The 19,960-nt window shown below is 35.7% G+C and overlaps 1 long non-coding RNA gene across 1 annotated transcript in view; it reads left to right on the top strand.

Moving 5' to 3' along the window:
• LOC140608292 (uncharacterized) overlaps positions 1 to 18,912 on the top strand; it is a 34,661-nt gene extending 15,749 nt beyond the window's left edge. Inside the window, exon 3 of the long non-coding RNA XR_012010313.1 lies at positions 18,542 to 18,912. This is a non-coding gene — a long non-coding RNA (uncharacterized lncRNA). The remainder of the gene's footprint in view (positions 1 to 18,541) is intronic.
• The last annotated feature ends 1,048 nt before the right edge of the window (positions 18,913 to 19,960 follow it).

Below are 19,960 nucleotides of genomic sequence, written 5' to 3'. Positions count from 1 at the left end.
TGAGGGTGAGGCATGCAAAAAAAAAAAAAAAGGAAAGAAAAACTCTGAAGTTATGGGGGACCTGAAAAACATGATTAAAACAGTTTTTTCTCTCTTAGTTTCTACAGTCACTTGTAGAAAGATACACAACCCACATGTGTATAGACAGTTCCATGACTGAATGATGGGACTGCTCTAGCAATAAATCAAGGCAGAATGATACAGATTGAGAAAGAATTCAGAAATATATATATACTTTTTAATGTGTCAAAAAAAGAGAGGATAGCTAGGGCCTGACTTGACTTGGGATAGTTCAAGCTAAAAGAAATGTAGATATCTGCCTTCACAATTTTTTCTGTGCAGAAATCTGTGATATAAAATGTATCTGGACTCCAAGGATGAATCAAATAAATAGCTTCTACTAGAAAACATATTAGTTTATGAAATTAATTATGTAATTGTTGGCTACTTATTCCCCTAGAGCTTATTAATCAAATGTATCCATACTTCACCTGTAGTGTGGAAGGATTATCACATGGAGAGAACTATACCATCTATTGTGATCTTGGTTAATTTCTCTTTAAATTTTTTCATGTTCAAGTAAAATCTTTACTAAGGGTAATTTTTTTCTTTGCAAGTTGATTTGACAGACAACAAATCATGTAATGAGTGACTAGACGTATATATGTATCAAAGCAAAACTAAATTATGTACCTTACAGAATTTCTATCAAAACCTGTGTTTGAGGATAGCCTGGGTGGCTCAGGCTTCAGCCCAAGGCATGATCCTGGAGACTGGGGATTGAGCCCCTTGTCGCTCCCTGCATAGAGCCTGCTTCTCCCTCTGCCTGTGTCTCTGCCTCTCTCTCTCTCTCTCTCTGTATCTCTCATGAATACATCAATAAAATTAAAAAAAAAACCTGTGATTGAAAATTTTATGAAATCATTATCCTTCTGCATTTATGGTTTGATTTTTTTATATGGCAAAGAGTGGCCACGACTTACATGATACAGGTCTAACTTATTCAACCATTAAGATTATCTTAACATTAAAAATAATAACAATAGGGACTATTCAATGAAAATTTAGTATGTACTAGGGAGTGTTTTCAGTGCTTTATCTGTATTAACTTAATCTCACAACAGACCTATAATGTAGGCTGGTATAATTATCTCCACCTTAAAAATGAGAAAACTGAAGCACAGAGAGTTTAAGGAACTTGCCAATGGTACAGAAGTAATGGAAGAACTGGGCATGACCTCAGGCAACAGACGGTTAGAAACCTTGGTCCTTTTGCTTTTTCTTTCTTTCTTTTTTTTTTTTTTTTAAGATTTATTTATTTATTCCAGAGAAAGAGAGAGAGAGAGAGAGCACACTTGAGGGGATGGGGAGAGGGAGAAGGACAGAGAGTCAAGCAGACTCTGAGCTGAGTGTGGAACCTGACATGGGGCTCAATCTCACACCCCTGAGATTGTGACCTGAGCTGAAACCAAGAGTTCGATGCTTCACAGACTGCACCACCAAGGTGCCTCAGAGTTCTTGATATTAAGCAATACTTTCTATTGCCTTCAAAGAAATAGAGCTAAAGTCATTCTTTCTTATGTAAAGATATTTTATAAGTTCAAAAAGTATTAACTAAAAATCAATATAGTATTCTTATTTTCCATCATGCCTCAAAAGAAACATAATTGGCTGCTGAGGTTCTCACTAAGCAAAAGTGTGGTATTGTAGAAAATTGCAGGTGTCTGTGCAGAGCCTTTGGAATATTAGTATTTTGACCCAGTTCAAAAGTTCATGTTTCTATCTAGTAAGGACATGCATAAGGCTCACCTCCTGACTGGCCTTCTGGCTCCATTTCAAACCCCCTTGACAAAGTAACTCCATGTTATTTTACCTTTCACAGTGGCAAGACTATGGGTTGCAAACAGTCTGTCATTTTTTGTTCCTTTACCTTTTCTCCTCCTCCACCCATGAAATATAGTTGCATACACTCCATGTTGATTCTTTTTATTATTATGCATCATGGCAAGAAGAGATTTCATTACCCCTGTATCCCCAGCAGCTACTTGCAAGTGATTTGTTTTGGGAATTGCCTGGACATGCTCTAAGCTGATTGGACTTTTGATTGTTATTGTTTGTTTCTTTTCTTAGTTCTAGTTTTTTTGTCTGAATTTGATCATGCTTTTCTTATACCTACTTAAATGAGATAAATAGCTCACTGTGAAAAACTATAACCCAAAACCTTGCTTTTCATCTACTGAGACAGAGATCACACAAATTCTGTGAAGATAGCTTTTATCCCCCCACAAGAATCCTCATTTACTTCCACCTCCTTTGTTGCTTTGAACTAGCCCCCTCAATGATAACCTAGCATTTTTGCAAATAAGTGTGTGCTTCACTTCTTTGCTTCTTAGCATTGTACTTCCTCTTTCTTTGCTTGGATCCATCAGAATGGAGTCTTCTCTATTGGTGTATTAGCTCCACTGTTTGCTGGGTGTCAGCTTCATCCGTTTCTTTCCTGGTAGCCACTCCATCTGTTTTGGTGTCTGGCTTCCCAGCTGTCTCCTTGTTTCACTGAAAATGAGTTTTTCTTTTGTATTTGCTATTTTCTCAATGACCTCTAAGATGAGATAACAAAAACTAAATTTTTATGGTCATGTTCAAACTGAAAACAACTCTTTCTAATTCCTTAATTAAATGTACCAAGTAACTTATTATGCTCCCGTGTTTTAGAATATCATAAAAGTAAGCTTTAGCAATATACCTTAAAATTAATGGCATAGAATATTTTGTATAAGAAATCTGTCTGGATGGATGCATCTATGTGAATATCATTTTAATATCCTCATATGTTTATTCCATATGTTATCACAAAGTAACATAATGATATGAATGTTCCTGCAACCTTCAAGGATGACATCTTTGCAGTTCCATATGATAATGGGTCAGGTATTTTGATAGGTTCATTAAAATATTCAAACTTAAAACCTACTCCTTAAGGTATTCTTCAACATATGATAAACTGGAAAAAACCTCACAATGTTTCAATGAGCCACCTTTTACACTATCTTTCAAAAAGAGAAGGATGGAATTTACTGAAAAAATCAAAACCCATCACCAGTATTCATCACTGTCAAATTTCTGGTCAACTTGCCCTTCACAGAAGTAGCTCACCATGCATTTCTAGATCTGTGATAGGCTTAATTCCTCCTTCAGAGCAAGTAGCATGCCTTTTCAACAAGTATGATTTAGAATGACTTGTATGATGAGAATCATTTTTGAGACATACATTGTTACTGCTATTATAAAAATGAACAAATGGATGGATGAATAATATGAAAGTAGAAAAAAGAGAAAAGTTTTTGAAGATGAGCACAATTTGGGTATAGAATCTAGAGGTAATAATAAATAGAACGAGGTACATAGTAGATATGAAATTGAATTGGGATCAAGATAAAAAGGCATGAGTCTAATCTTTGCAATGCTCACAGACTGAACTCAGAGTGCATACATCTTCAGTAGAATCCATAGATCAGGGATTTTTAAACTCTTGACTAGGCATAACTAGAGGGTGGCCCAACAAGATACCTCAGGGATAATGAAGGAGACAGAGGGGTCAGGTGGGCAGATCTTTTCACCAAGAAAGGCTTCTAGAACAAAGCCATTTAAAAGAATATCACCAGGCAGCCCCAGTGCCTTAGCAGTTTAATGCTGCCTTCAGCCCAGGGCATGATCCTGGAGACCCCAGAATCGAGTCCCACATCAGGCTCCCTGCATGGAGTCTGCTTCTCCCTCTGCCTGTGTCTCTGCCTCTCTCTCTTTCAATCTCTCTCTCTCCCTCTCTCTCTCTGTCTCTAAAAAATAAATAAAATATTTAAAAAAATAAAAAATCAAAGAATATCATCTATACTGTGCAAATCTGTAAAACTGCTTAAAAAAAGGGAGCTGAGGCTTAAAAATGTTTGGATAGCACTTTTTGATATAGCCTTAATGAAATTGCTAGAATATGCAATGTGGTCAGCAGTATCCCCCTTGAGCTATGTTGGGTAGATATGAAATTCAAAGAACTACGTGAACATCTTGGCTTTGCTCTTCATTGCTAGCACAGCCTTCCATGTAGGAGCGTAATGGGCTGGTCACAGTGAGGATATATGACTCCTCTTCAGTGCCTGACAACTTTTGCTACATAACTGTGACCCTCATGTCTTAAGACATGACTTCAGAGTAATAGTGGGCTCAAGTGAAAAGTTCATGGTAATAAATGCTTTGTGGAAATCAAATGTGAGTCCACATTCCCATTTGCTATTTTTTAAAAAAAAATGTTTCTACCTCTTTCTTCTATGGCCAGTCTTAAGTTTAAAGATAATTTATCTCCAAAAGAATCTAAGCATGGAAACAAATTGTGCCTTTTGACACTGAATGATGATCATGATAACATTGAATCAATTACTAAGAATGGTTCATGTAGTGCAAAGAATTGTGCTTATTTCTAGAAGATCTAGAAAATAGGTATTTAATTAAATTAAGTTTTAATTTTATTTAGTGAGTGTAGTAGTCAGGGTTCTCCAGAGAAAACATAATGAATAGGATAGATAGATGATAGATAGATAGATAGATGATAGATAGATAGATAGATAGATAGATAGATAGATAGATAAATAGATAATTGATAGATAGATGATAGATAATTGATAGATAGATAGATAAATAGATAGATAGATAGATAGATAGATAGATAGATAGATAGATAGATAGATAGATAAATTGGTATAGAAGGTCACCTAGAGGAGAGTTAGAGTTTGAGTCTGAGGGCAATCTTTTGGCAGAATTCCTTCCTTTCCTGGGAAGTCAGTGTTTTTCTATTAAGGTCTTCAATTGATTGAATGAGGCCCACCCATATTCTGGAGGACAATCAGCTTTACTCAAAGTCTACTAATTTTACTGTTAATCTTATCTAAAATAATACCTTCATAGAAGCATTTTGAATAATCTTGGACCAAATACCTAGGTATTATGGACAAGCCAAGTTGATATATAAAATTAACTATCACAGATGGACAAAGACTATTATAACAGCTACATGCTATCATCAGGGACCTAAAGTTTTTCAGTATTTCAGCTTCATTGTATAAATGACTTTCATCTTCCAGTTTGCCTCATGGTCACAAGATGGCTGCTAATATTCAGGCAACATATTGGTGGTTCATTGAAGGAAGGAGTAAAAGCAAAATGGTTTTGTTGTTGCCCATATCTATTTTATATGCTCATCTTTATCTACAGAACAGATTGGAAAACAGCTTTTAGTGGGCAAAATACAATTCCCAACAAAAAACCCACAAAAAAGCAAAAAATAAAATAAAAAAATAAAGAAGGGAGGCATGTATGGTGGATAAGCAACTAGTAGCCTTTGCAATAGCAGCTCTTTTCAGGAATACTTGTGTGCCAGGTCCTGTGCCAAGTACTTGGTACACATGATCTCATCTACTCTCACAAAAGCCCTATAAAATAGAAATAATTATAATCATCTTCACCGAAAGGGAGAGAAGCCTACGCTTAAAGGCTTTAAGCAACTGGATCCAGGTCAAACACTTAGGAAGAGGTACCTGAAAATGGGCTGTGGGACCTTCTGACAGCTCTGCTTGTTTTATGGCTGCCATTTCTCCTCAGTTGATGACTGCTCTTCACCCCCTGTGGTTTTGAGTGCTCAGCATCATGTGCCTTTTGTTCTTAAACTCGAAACCACAAGGTCACAAGAGTTCTTCTACAACTTCTAATTGCATATAAAATATTAACTTGAGCAAATGTGCTCCCAGTATTCACTTGCATTAAGCATGTTAAATTAAACCTCTTCTGTTCATTATCTCAGATTATTTAAATCGAATAGAATAGTTCAAAGATGCCATTTGTGTAATATATTAAAATATCAAATATATAGATGTTTGAAATATGGTTTTTAAGCAGGAAATCCACCCACTTGTGCTTCCATTTCCAAACTACAAGCAAGCAAGTGCTCCTTTTGTGTGTATAAGTCATACTTCCCATGTGATTCAAGATGCTGAGAAAATCAATGACTCTGCTTCCAATCACAAAGTTGTTACCCTGAAGCCATTCTTAGTTTTCTTCTTTGTTCCTATCTTCAGCCCAACCAATTGTCTCTACCCCTTCCCAGTATCCTCTATGTCCAAACCTGGGCTGCTTCCATCGTGTGATAATGGGTGAGTGAAAATGGTCCCCATTGTGTACCTTAGCTCATTGGTCCCGGAAGGCCCACAACAAAGTTCCTATATCCATCCCAGAAGACCAATTAGCTGCTGCAATGTCTTTTGAAATGGATAGCATATTTTATTATTTTAAACTTATGGCAGCCTTTGTTTTTCTACTTGACTGACATTGTGACCTTGATTCTTCTTCCACTAATGCTACTGATCTTAATTTGATTTTGTTGCTTTGCTGCTACCAGAGTCTAACAGCTAATGCTATCTATGGAAAAAGAATTCTGGCCATGCTGTTCTAACAGTTAGGCATCAATTTTGTGGCCTCCTGAAAATCAATTGTGTCCAAGGACATAAAATTAATTCCCCATTGGTTTGTCTCAGAGGCTTACGAGGCTTTCTTAATTAACCTCTAAATGGATGCTAGAAAGTGGTTGTGTCCTAGACTAGTCCTTTTCTCATATTGAGTTCCTGTCTTCCTGGATGACCCTCCCTGCCTTTAACACAGAACAAACCTTCCTCCCAGATGGTCGATGTAAGCTCCACACTTGTCATACCACACCACCGGCTACTCAACCCTCCCCACACATAAGCAGTTTAATAGCTATCATTGATCTTCCTGTCTCAATGGTGGAAAGATGGTGGAGGTGACAAGAATCTGAGATCACGAATTCTTTTCCAGGTGTTCAAGCTGTCACAGTTTCAAAGGAATGTATGCAGAGGAGATATTTCCAATTAAATTCCCATTTTCCCTAAATTTTGGAGAACTTGTCTTCAAATTTCTCTATTGGACTTTTGACCTTAGCAAATGCAATTAAAACAAGTATAGGAAACAAGGACTTTATTTACCTCTAACTTGACCTCTTTTTCTTAGTTTTACATCTTAATTTTAGCAATTAATATCTTACGTAAGAGAGAAAGAAAGAGAGGCGAATCTAAAGACAACCTGATCAAAATACAGGAGAATTTCCATTTGTCCAAAGCAGAATTTTCCCAGGTAGGCCACCTCAGAATTTTTCCGTAGCAGATAGGTTCTTTCAAAGGGTAGATTGAAATGGGCCAAATTTTCAACACAAGCTGCGCAGGGAGAAACAAAAAGAAAGAAGGAGAAATTTAATAGGAAAGGAAAATAGTACTGGAATCATGAGGGATGGGCATATTCTCTGTCTTTCACAGGGATCCTTTTCCTTAGTATCTTGGTCTGATAATAACTGTGTGCCCTCGCACTTGGCATGGGTATGCCATTCTAATACTTGGGACCAGAATAGATGTGGTGGGTGAAGAAAGGAATGGCTAGTGTGGCTTCTTCATCAGTGGATGGTACTTTTTGGTCATGGAGCCCTTTAAACATTGACTATACCTTTGGCTTTGGTCCCCAGAAAACATTGCCTTTTATTTGAGAAGGCCAGTAAATCCAAAAAGTTCACTCACAGACTTCTGAGTTTTTGCCCCAATGGTTAGAATGTGCCGTGAACAACAAGATCTATCTTCTGTCTGCTCCCAGTTCTCTGGTTTGCTTAAACCAACACAGCAGTTTGCCCCCAAAATCTGTCTAGTTAGATGGAATAGATAGCATCCCACCAAATCCATCATTTCAATGGAAGATATATTTAGAGCTGCAGGATGGAGTCAGGTATGATCTCTTTTAGCCAGCAATGTTTTAGTAAACTATAAAGGACATATGGAATTTCTATGACAGGGGCATCCAGGACGCAGAAGCTCAGGTCTGTCTGGAGAGCGAAAGAATCCCAAAGACAAAAACAAACAAACAAAACACATGCTTCTGACAGAGATCTTTGCTGTAGGGCTCTAACTGATCTTTTGTTGTAGGGCTGGGTGCGGAAGACCAAGCAGTGAATCTGGCTGTTATTTATGATTTGGGTTCTTCTGACATTTCTTTTTGGGCCTCTTTCTTTTTATATATAACATGGACATGCTAATTCTTAGCCTACAAAATTGGTGTAATGACTCAACAAAATAATATAGCTGGGAAAAAAGGAGCACTTTGTAACTGGAAAAACTAGTGTGTGCATTCAGTAAATGTTTAGAATACAGTCACTTCAAAGTATATGAGAGATATCCTCATAATATTTAAAGGTCTTCACCTTATAATTATAATAATGCATGGTGTTATGCAGGAAGGAGGGTCAGAGACACAAGTTAATTACTTGTGTGTGTGTGTATGTGTGTGTGTTGGGGGGGACACTTTGTTGCAAGACTCCCTACATTTTGGGGGGACAAGTGGAGTGGGTAAAAGGAACATGGCCCATACAGGGTATTTCAAGACAGACTTCTCCCTACTTTGCAAATTCTCAACAGCATGAAAGTCATCAGAAACCTGCTAGTATCCAGTTAAGTAAGTTACTATATAGACCAATTATTTCATCTCCACTCCCAGAAAGACCTGAGTCTCCTTTTACACATAAAACAGATCTGTCTTATTTCTACGTGAATGAGACATTGGATAAAATTCAATCTTTCCTTCTCAGAATATTTTTATAAAAGAAAAGAGTCCACATGTTCCAAAGAGTATCTGAATTAGCATTTCCTGAACTCAGTTCCTTAGAAGACAATTCATCATGAGAGCTTACTAAATATCAAAGTATGGTTAGTTTGGGAAAGGCTGGGCTTTAAAATTAGATGGGTCATCTTGGAATCACTAATATGTTAATTTGTATTGTGATAGATGCACTATAAGTTCACAAAACTTACATGAGTGGGAGGAGATTTCAACAATGGTAGGGTCCCATCTTATTTTTCACCAAGCATTTTAAATAAATGTACAATGCCTTATGTTTGAAACTAGAGACAGCACAGCAGAGTAATTAAGAGCCCAGGCCAATCTCATGGGGTAGCAATGAAAACCAAATGAGATAAAGTTTACAAAGCACTTAGAATAATGCCTGGCACACAATAAGTGCTACATAAGCCATTGTCTTTTATATAAGGAGAAATTGCATGAAGAAAATCTTTGTGTAAAATAGAAGTTATTTAAGCACGATTTCCCCCTTTCTTTGGGCTTGTTTGGCACACTTAAATCTTTATTGAGGGCTTTAGAATTACCCTAGAAGAAGAAATATAAAAAACAAAAGCAGAATAAATTCTGGTTACATCTTAGAGAAATGATGGATTTATGGCATATTTGGAATAAGCAAGAGTGAATATAAACTCATGGATGGGTTTTGAGCAGCTGTGTTTCCATGGGCAAATATTGCATGGAGACACAAGTTAGGCATTATTATCATAACTATTTTAACTATTTTAAAGATGAATAATTTCAAAAAGAAAGAAGTTATGTATCTGCTTAAGCAGAATTTCAAATATTTGGCACAGCTAAGACTTGAACACTGGTATCCTTGCTCTAATCATTATATTTTTAGCCTAACCTTGTAGCAACCTCTCAAGTAACTTGTTCAACTCTACAGGTTGGCGATGAAACTCACTGGCACAGAGGGAAGAATGTGCTGAAGACTCTGGAATCTGGAAATCTTTTTGTTTTATTCTCCTTATATATTCTTTTCCCCCTAAATTGCAATAATTTTCTGCAGCTGTTCATGAAAATTCAAGTCTAGACTTTACAATGTATATTTGATTTTGACACACATGTTTTGTAGCAAATTTTGTAATAGAGTAATTGGAACTTAGATTATAAACTGCTGTTTGTCACATTTAATTGATATTTTGGTTGTTTCCACACAGTTTGAGTGTGAGAGTGATGCTATGGTATTCTTGGGTGTCTTGAGTGTTTCCTAAAACTATAGAAAGATGTGGCTAGTGAGAGCTATTTTGGGAGGTGCTGAAATGATTTCAATGGGAAGATATCCCAGGCTTCAGATATTGAAGAAATGCCTGAAATTCCATTCATTCATTTGACTGCTATTCCTCAAACTGAATGTGAGCTGAAAGAAGCCATGTGGCACATACATTATTGTGTGTGTGTGTGTGTGTGTGTGTGTGCAGGCAAGTACTTGAAATTGCTCTAAGTTGATATGTGGGAACATGGAAGTAGACTTTCATTCCCTTAGCACTCCAGATTTCACAATGAGAACAGGAACAGATTTGGTTGGGGAGAGGGAAGTTATAGTGGTACATTCTATTTTTTCACATGCTTTCCTATACGCATCTCCACCTGATGACCTTAGGTTCAGTCTCCTTTCTGGTGATCCTTAATGTTATATCTCCATCCTTTGTCTATACACTGAGTTCATGCGTCAACTGCCTACCCAATATCTGAACATGGATGCTGTGTAAATGTCTTAGACTTAACATCTCTAAAGCAAAATAATTTATTTCTTTCCATATTCCCAAAGACTTTCCCTTTCCTAATCTCATTTCAGCAAGTGATGACACCATCCGTTGAGTTGTTTAGGTTAGAACAGTAGGAAGTTCCTGTGTCCAATTCTTAAAGTGAACATCTCATTGATTGGCAGATACTATCAATGGCACCTCCACAATAGAGCAAGAATCCACTGATCTGTTTGTCATTTCTACTACTACTACATTAATCCAAGCCATCACCATCCAGCTATAGATTCTCACTTAGATTTTTGCACCACACTGTACCAAGCCTCCCTGCTTCTACTTTACTACCTGACAGTTCTGCACATAGTAACCAGGATGATATGTGGCTTCTAGAGATAATAAGTCAGAATAAATAAAAGTCCATAGGAGCTGATCCACCTACTATTTTGGCCATAGATATATAGGAGTAACAAATTATCAGTTCCCAAAAGGACAAGCAAAATTTTCCCTCAGTGCTCCTTCTGCTATGTGGGGAAGTACAATAAGCCTAGTTAATTGGGTCCAAGACTAACAATTATTGTAAGAAAAGGAGAAAACCTGTATGAGTGTGTTGATCGCACATCTCACCCTAACTGCAGGATAGTGGCCTTGTATCTATTTAATATAGTCAACATAAGCCCGGTGGAAGGCCCATAGCTCACCTACCCTATCTACTCTCACTGTATAGTGGGAAAATAAATGAATGGGAACCACAACCTGGATCCACTACCCTCTGGGGGACTATGGGTCATACTTGAGAACCTCTGGTATTTATAAGTTGCTGAAATGCTATGCCATCCAGATTGTCCACTCCACCTCAAGTAAGAGATGCTCTGCCAGATGTCAAGGGCAAAGTGGAGTTCCCTAGTCCACAGAGAGGCAACACATGGAAAGGTGATCTTTTTATGAATGAGATAGATTATTATATATTGAACTGAACAGGTGCAATATTGTTTTCTTTATGTAACATTTTTCTTCCAACTCATGTAGCTGATGTGGAAAAATGAAAACTGGAATTTATTCCAGATTGTAAGGTGCTTTATAAAATGCAGAGTATGAACAGGGAAGATCCCTGATAGTAAAAAGAAATGACAGCCCAAGACTCTTTCTGCTCCTACTGGAAAAGAGAAGCACTAAAGGTTATATGTGATCTGGATTTATGAAACAGGATATGAGACCAGATAGGCCTTACAGAAAATATAGCTTCTTTTAGTAATTATAATGTCTTGTTTAAATTGTTAGCCCCTTACTTGAGAACTTAGCAGGGTAATGATGGCTATAGTATTCAGATTAGGGATTCTAGATTCTAGGTTTTACTTAGATCCACAACTAATGGGTATTTATTTTCATTTTCCTTTTTTAAAACTTGGAGTATATTTTCTCAATACCAGTATTGAATGCAGAGGTTTTGGAAGGAGGTGAAGGGCTAACCACAAGCATTAACATTACTTTTTTGGTGTCATATCAGCTGAATCAGATACACACCTGAGCAATCGCTACTCTCTCTGTCAATAATAAATGAGAAAAGGCCAGGAACAGAGTGAGCAAAATTACACAAAAGGGGAAAAATGGATTTCATTGCCACATGTTCCAAAAATATTGGTTAAGTTATGGTGTTTATCACTCAAGGTATATGCTTTAAAAAGCACACGAATATGTTATGTCAGTTAAGTGTGCTGATCCATTCTTCATCAGATTAAAAATGAAGGGATAAAAAGAAGCAGGCTGACACCATGTTATATAGGATTATAGTTTTTTATTAAAGATTAGCAGACTTTCCACTATCTAACACGCCTGACTTCTCCCAGTCCATTGCCTTTGGAAGGCAGGATGACAAAATTCAAATTTCAAATGCAGCTAGAGAATGAATAAAGTGTGCAGATGACTCAGCCCAGAGAAAATATGACTGTCGGAGTATTACCGTAAAACAAGCCTCACTGTTCTGGCTGTCAACACAAATAATCGGAGTGAGCAGGAAGGACCCAGTAGAGAAGGGGGATCTAAATGAATATGGAGTCCTCAATCTTTCAACTTGTTAGAAAGAAAGGAAAAAGAATGCCTTTGTGAAGAAGAAAGAGAATCCTTATATATTTAAATTTATAGGACTGATTTAATTTTCATCTGTAAATTGAAATAGGAGATTGCCTGAGTAACTGGCAGCCTTTGGAAAACACCTGGTCAGCATGCAGCAGAATAGTTATAGATTAGAACTCTGCATGGTCAAGTCTCAGATGGGTAGTCTATTCTCTCAAAAAAAAATCATTTTACCTGATATATAGCTTATTTATTCATGAACTGTTTTTAAAGGTTTGGGTTTCCTAAATACGAAAATGAAACACCACAATGATTCTGGAATTAAATACATAGCCTACCTCTTTGTATGCTTCCAAGCAGACTATAGGATGAAATGAGGAATGGTGACTAGGGATTGCCCCCTATTGATTGTGAACAATCAGGTTTGTGGTCTCTGTATTTGATGAACAAAGACTGGGGTCTTGAAAGATCTAACAGAGGATAAGCTTAGAGATGTGTTCATTGTCGTAAAGATGGGTGTTTACAAGAAATCTCTCTAAAACAGAAATTTTAATTTAAGGGACCAATACATTGATTAGGGAGTAAGCAGAAAGGACAAGCACAGATCGGTCAGTTTGACATTTAAAGCAACATGCTCCATGTTATGAATTCGGCCCTGCATTTCAGGGAATATAATAAATTTGAAAGGCAGAATTTGGATCAGTTATTTCTTATACTATGTCAACTATTTCTTTATAGACCCAGCTACCTTCAAAAGAGCTTGAAGTGACAAGGGCAATAAAGCTGGCATCAGTCTCCAAGCTCTTACAGTGGTGGCCCTGTGAATCATCCAGTTTCCCCCACCAGGGCCCCTGAGAACTTGCACATGGAGTTTGTCCCATGTTATAGTTCTCCTATATTACAATACCTACAACTTGTCTCTATTCATATTAGTAATGTGTCCTCATACGGAACTAAAAACTGCACTTAGGAGATGAGAGCTCTTCCACAGGATACATGATTTTGGGGGCCCCCACCTGAGGGTAGGTTAGTGGCAATGAGTTTCACTCCAATATTGCTTGGTATAGATTTCGCGGTTCCTCCATCCTCACGTTACCCTTTCCCTTTGATGGAAAAAGAGAGGACAGTTTTACCAACTTTACTTGTTTAATTCAAAGTCAGGTCATAAACATTCACATCGTAGCTATAAGCACACCCCTAGAACCACCAGAATGAACTTCTTTGTCACTATTTCTTGTGGGAAATTTGCATCTGATATAGACATCTGAGGTTATGCATATTTTGTATAAAAAGTTATCTCTCATATCCTTCAGAGTTTATCTGTATTTGCATTTATCATTTGAATGTCCTTCAGTTAAATTTTGTGAATTTTTACCAAAGGTATTATACATTTGAATAGATGTATTTTCTAGGTAATTTTATAGTTTCTTTTTTTCACTTTTGAGTGGATTTTCTTTTTCTGTTTCATTCTTTACTTAGTTATGTTTGCTAAAAGTTTCTAAAATTTCAAATTGTAGTCTGGTTTCATAAACCTGATTTTATTTGACTCATTTTCTTTAGTTTTTAATGTTGACAATGATATCACTAGTGACCTGTCATTTTATGTTTGTATTTCTTTTTACTGTATTATTTATTGGTTAGGTTATCCAGTATAATGTTGTGTAATTATGATATTATCAGATTTTTTTCTTTTTTCCCCCCTGTATGGAATGCATAAAGTTCCAAAAAAGATTTTTTTCACTAATACCACTTACCAGGTTAATGATTATCGTGTCTAATTCCACTCTGCTAAGTTTTTATTGTGAAAGTTTTAATTTTATAAAACATATTTTGGATATATTAAGATGACCACATTTTTTCTTTTATCTATTAATTGCACACTGTGTTACTCAATTTTCTAAAATAATCTTGCCGCTATTTGGTTAGGATACATTTTTAAAAAAACATACTGCTGACTTATAAATAGCTATATTTTTAGTTAAAATTTTTATTCTCTTTGGTATTGGAAGCTTTGTGAATCTTCCCGCTTTTTTCATTTTCAAGGAGAAAGTACATAAGATTGAAGAAGAGTTTGCATAAATTCATTATTCCCGTTCCTTGAAAGTTAGAAAGCATATGTTTAACAGCCTATGCTTCTACTTTCTGTATTTTGGGGATAGTGTAGAATATTCACAAGGGAGTTTTTTTATTTTTTATTTTTTTTTACTATGTACTGGACTAGTCAGGGGTGTGTGCATGTGTGAGTGTGTGCTCATAAATGTGTGTGTGTGGTTAGATTAACTTTTCTATTGGACGTGCACTTTTCAAATCACTTACTTATTAAAGTTAGATTTTTAAATCTATACTTGTTACTACAATAAAAATATTCTTCACATGATATTTTTTTCCTCAGGAGATAATATCCTTTTTTATTTTTACTATTTTTTCTTTCTTTGTCTATTTTATTGAGCTTATTTCAAAAAGACTATTTCGTTTTGTTGATGGTTTCTGGAGTTTTTGTTTGTTTGCTTACATTCTGTTTCAGTTTTATGTATTTTTTTCATGTATTATTCATATTTTTCTTCATTTATCTGAATTTACTAAAATCTTTTCTTGTGCTTCAAGCTAAATTATTTTCCTTAGTCAACACTTATTTTCAATGTGTCTTGTTTTATAATAAAAACATTTAAGGCTATAATTTTTATATAAGTACGGATAAAGCTGTATTTGACCACATTTTCTATAAACTGTTTTTGTTATCATTTGATTCTAGGTATTTTGTAGTTTTTATTATGTTATTCTCTGACCTATGCATTACGAAGGATGAGTTTAGTGTTGTTTCCAAGTACTTGGGGAATTACAATTTTTTTAAAATTTATGTATTACCAAAGAATTTTTATATTCACTAAGTTTTAAGACATACAAAAAAAAATACTGTGAAAATTTGTCACACTTCTTCTTGCGCAACTAGCTACAACTCCTCCCTGGATGCAATCATGATTCTTGATACTGCCCTGCCAGATGTTTCTCTGAATTTTCAAGCACCATATACGGATTCTTTTTCCCACAGGAAGAAATGACATGTGATTCAGTTTTAATTTTAACAGTGCACCTAGAGATGTTGCATTCTATATGAAACAGTAAGATATCCTATCATTTGAATGTAGCATACTTACCTTGTCCCATTCTGTAGGCATAGAAGTAGTTTTACATAACACACGGTGGCTGCAAAGAATGCTCTTGTTCATACAATACTTTATAAAAGTGTAGTATCAATTCCAGAAAATGAATCGCTGAGTCACAGAGCATGTGCATTGCATTTTGATAGTTGTTGTCTAATTATCTTTCATGGAACTTATAAAAATGTATATTCCCATCAATGTACATATTTTTCAGAACACTTTGTGTGTTTTTATTTGTTTGTTTGTTTTTGTTTTACTACAAACTACCCTTTGTTTATCTTGATGCTTTTTTTGGTCTTTTTCCTCTTGATTTATAAAACTATTTTTTTAAGATTTTATTTATTTAGAGTGTAAGGTAAGGAGGGGCAGATGGAGAGGGAGAGAGAGAATCTCAAGTAGACTCTGGGCTCAGCATGGAGCCTGATGGGGCAGCTCAGTTTCATGACACTGAGATAACAATCTGAACTGAAATCAAGAGTAAGATGATGAACAAACAGAGCCACCCACATGCCCCAAGAGTAGTTATATATCAAGAAAATTTTCTTGCTGTTTAAGATGTGAAATGAAAATATTTACCCAAATTAACACTAGTCTTTAGTTTTATGAAGTTTTCTGGGAAGAATCTTAAATTTTCATTTATTAAAATTCATCAGTGCTTTATTTGCTGTCTTTTGTTTTATATTTAGAGATGCCATGCCCCCTATGAAATTTTAAAAACAAATCTACCTATCATGCTTTATTTTTGTGCATTTCTATTTTTTTAACCAGTTGTTTCAATCCTTGATCCATCTGGATTTATTTTAATGGAAGATATGAAATAAATTTCCAAATTTTTATTTTTCGTTTAGATAACTACCCAGTTCCCCATTTGTTGAAAATGCATCTTTCCCATTGATTTGAACTGTCAACCTATGTTATGTTTTGAACATTCCTTCCCTTTCAACACTTCAAACTTTGCACTTTTTGGACCAGCCTGTCTTTTGTTTCCATGATCATTCTATGTAGTCTTTCAAAACAGTATCTTCAAGTAAAAAAAATAAATAAATAAAAATAAATAAATAAATAAATACAAAAACAAACCCCACTCTCGGCCTCTAGACATAAATCTCTGCTTATCTCCCCTGTTAGGGGCAAAATACCTTTCATTTTTCCTCACTAACCTGGAGAAAAACAGGTATGATTAATTGCTTTATCTAATTCTTCTGTCACAGATGGAATAGATAACAGCAGTAAACACAAGTGGAGTAATTGTACTTAAAAACACTCTTCAAAAAATGTTATCTTATAAATTTTTGGTATTATAATTTGTTGTAAAGTAAGATTGTTTAAATTGTAGTATGATGTTTAGTCAAAAATAATTAGATGAAGATCTCTCCCTATACACATTTTCTCTGAGGAAGTCAAGCCAGGATTTTTAAACTGTGAATTACTATGTGAGACTGAGGGGTCTGTGAAGAAGATTCTGGAGAGTTTGCAGATAAGACTGGATGCCCAGCAGCATTTCTGTATCTAGTAGAGCACCTGTAGTTGCACCTGTTTTATTCAATGGACATTTTTATAAAATGTTACTTGAAAGACATTTCTGGTGTTAAAAAGATTTGAAGATACTAAAGTGTACTGATAAGACTACAATTTGCACACAGTTCTAAGATATTTAAAAATTCATAGTACACTTTAATTCATTGAGAAGCCATTTATAATTATTCTATGATTCATTCAGTGATCTTTTCTCCACAATCTCATGACATCTTCTGTAAATCTTTTTATTTGTCAGGGTTCTCCAGAGAAACAGAACCAATAGGATATAATATATATTTATTATAAGGAATTAGCTCATGTGATTATGAAGTCTGACAAGTACCAAGGCCTACAACCAACAAGTTGAATACCCAGCAGAGCTGATGGTATAGTTCCAGTCCAAAGGCTGGGTATCAACACCAAAGAACCAGTGTCTCGGGTCAAGTCCAAAGTCAAGAAAGAGGCTAACATCCCTTTGGAGGCATTTGGGTATAAGGAGTTCCTCTTATTTGAGGGACGGTCAGCTTTTGTTCTAGACAGGCCTTCAACTGATTAGATGGGGCCCATACTAGGGAGAATAATCTGCTTCACTCAGTCAACGGACTTAAATGTTAATTTAACCCAAAAACACCCTGACAGAAATACCCAGCATAATGTTTGACTAAATATCTGGGCACCACATGGCCCAGTTAAGTTAATACATAAAATTATGTGTTAAGCCATAAGTGAACTTCTCACATTTGGTATCTAAAACATCTATTATTCCATAAATACAGAGACAGTCTTTAGACCTATGTATTTTTTGGTAGTAAAAACTGTTTGATCTAGAATAAGCTTCAACAAATCTTGAATAAACTAATGAATTAATTGACCTTGATAAAATTCTACATGTTGAGTTAAGGATAATTAACATTTTGGCAAGAATTTGGATTCCTTTTTAATGGAAAATTCAAATGAACTCTCCTAGCTGGAGATTAGTAGACCATGTTCTTAATTAATTGAACAGTTTTTTGTTTCTGTTTTTTTTTTTTTAAGAATAAATAAGGCTAATTGTCTTACTAAGGCTAGTCCTTGAATCCCTAAAATAATGAGTTACTCCACCGTAACTCAAATTAAAGTGTCCAGACAGACATAAATTTTCACTAAAAAAATGAAAGCTATATATATATTATATATAAATATATATATTTATATATAATATATATATTTGCTTAGTTCAAATTAGACGTTAAAATGTGTTTAGTTCAAATGTAAAAAAAAATCTGAATTTATGATAATTTTAGTGACTTTAAATAATATCTACTGATCTTTCTTTTAGTAACTTCCACAATTAATTTTGTGTAAATCTTTATCCAGACAGGCTCCACAAGGGGAAATGGCACACGGTTCAAGAGGATACATCTTTTTGAATGTCTGACTAACAAATCCTTGGATCTCAAAAGATAACGGTAGAATCAGAAGGACCCCAGACAGTCTGCTTCCTGCTCAATGTGGTCTCATCATCCAGATCATTCTGTGCAAGGAGACAGTAATGATAGGAATGAAAAAATTGTGTCTACATATAATCTACTGGTTCCCTAAAGCTGAGAAAAGCAATGCCAAGTTGATTAATATGGATCCCTTAATTTCTGTAATCGTTTGCAACCTAGTCTTTATGGGGGAATTTTTCTTAGACTTAACATAATGCTACCTCCTTGGCTATAAACTTCTGTTGTTGTGTTGGGAAATTAGTTTGGTCTTAAATTTTCTTTGGTGAATAATACAACTGGCTTTGGGGACTTGATTCATGGATACATTCTCCTTAGGAAACTATTGCTCTGTGGTACTACTGGCTTTTGACTTCTGAATCGCCATATTTATCCCTGAGGGCACTAATGCTCCCAACCAGTCAGTGGCTGCCTTCATTCCTGAATCAGTCTTCTTGAAGAACATATACTTCTTGTATCCTGGGTTTAGGCCTCTGGGGTTAGGGTCTTCCCACTTTGTTATTTCAATCTGCAGCTGCTCCTAATCTGGATCCCCAACAACTACTCTCAAAGTTCTTTTTCTATGGGAGACTTGTGCCTGAGCTCAACTTAAGCACCACATCCAAGTTTTTTTTTTTTTTTTTAAGATTTATTTATTTATTTATTTATTTATTTATTTATTTATTTATTTATTTATGATAGACATAGAAAGAAAGAGAGGCAGAGATACAGGAGGAGAGAGAAGCAGGCTCCATGCCGGGAGCATGACGCGAGACTCGATCCCAGGACTCCAGGATCACGACCTGGGCCAAAGGCAGGTGCCAAACTGCTGAGCCACCCAGGGATCCCCCCCCCCCCACATCCAAGTATTGACACAATGTATGTCCCTTGCATCCTTTGCTTTTCATAGGAAGAGGAATAGGGTGGTGAAATAAATGATGTTGCTTGGATTGAATGCAGGTCTGTCACAGCCACCTAAGAAAGGGGACTTATGTGTCCATGCAGTGCAGGAGAAAACTAACACGTCAAAGAAAACAGCTTAAACAATGTCTCTAATATTGATTTTAAAGGACATATAGGGGAAATATGAGAAGAGTTTACAGAAAAATACTATCTTATGTGTTGACCTAGAATTCTATTTTAATTAAATTATTTTGGTGCACCTTGTTCACTGTCCTTTCCCCAAACAATTGAAGAAAAACCTGTTGGTTAGACTTTTGAGGTAGGAAGAAAATCACATTGAGTCTTAGGAGGGTCTCTCAGTGAGGAAATTATGCAAACTCCAATAGACTTTTACACCAGTCAATGA

Source organism: Canis lupus, chromosome 17 (assembly GCF_048164855.1).
Source record: "Canis lupus baileyi chromosome 17, mCanLup2.hap1, whole genome shotgun sequence".
Lineage (NCBI taxonomy): Eukaryota > Metazoa > Chordata > Mammalia > Carnivora > Canidae > Canis > Canis lupus.
Note: the sequence above shows the minus strand (reverse complement) of the source record. Positions and strands in the feature narration are given on the sequence as shown.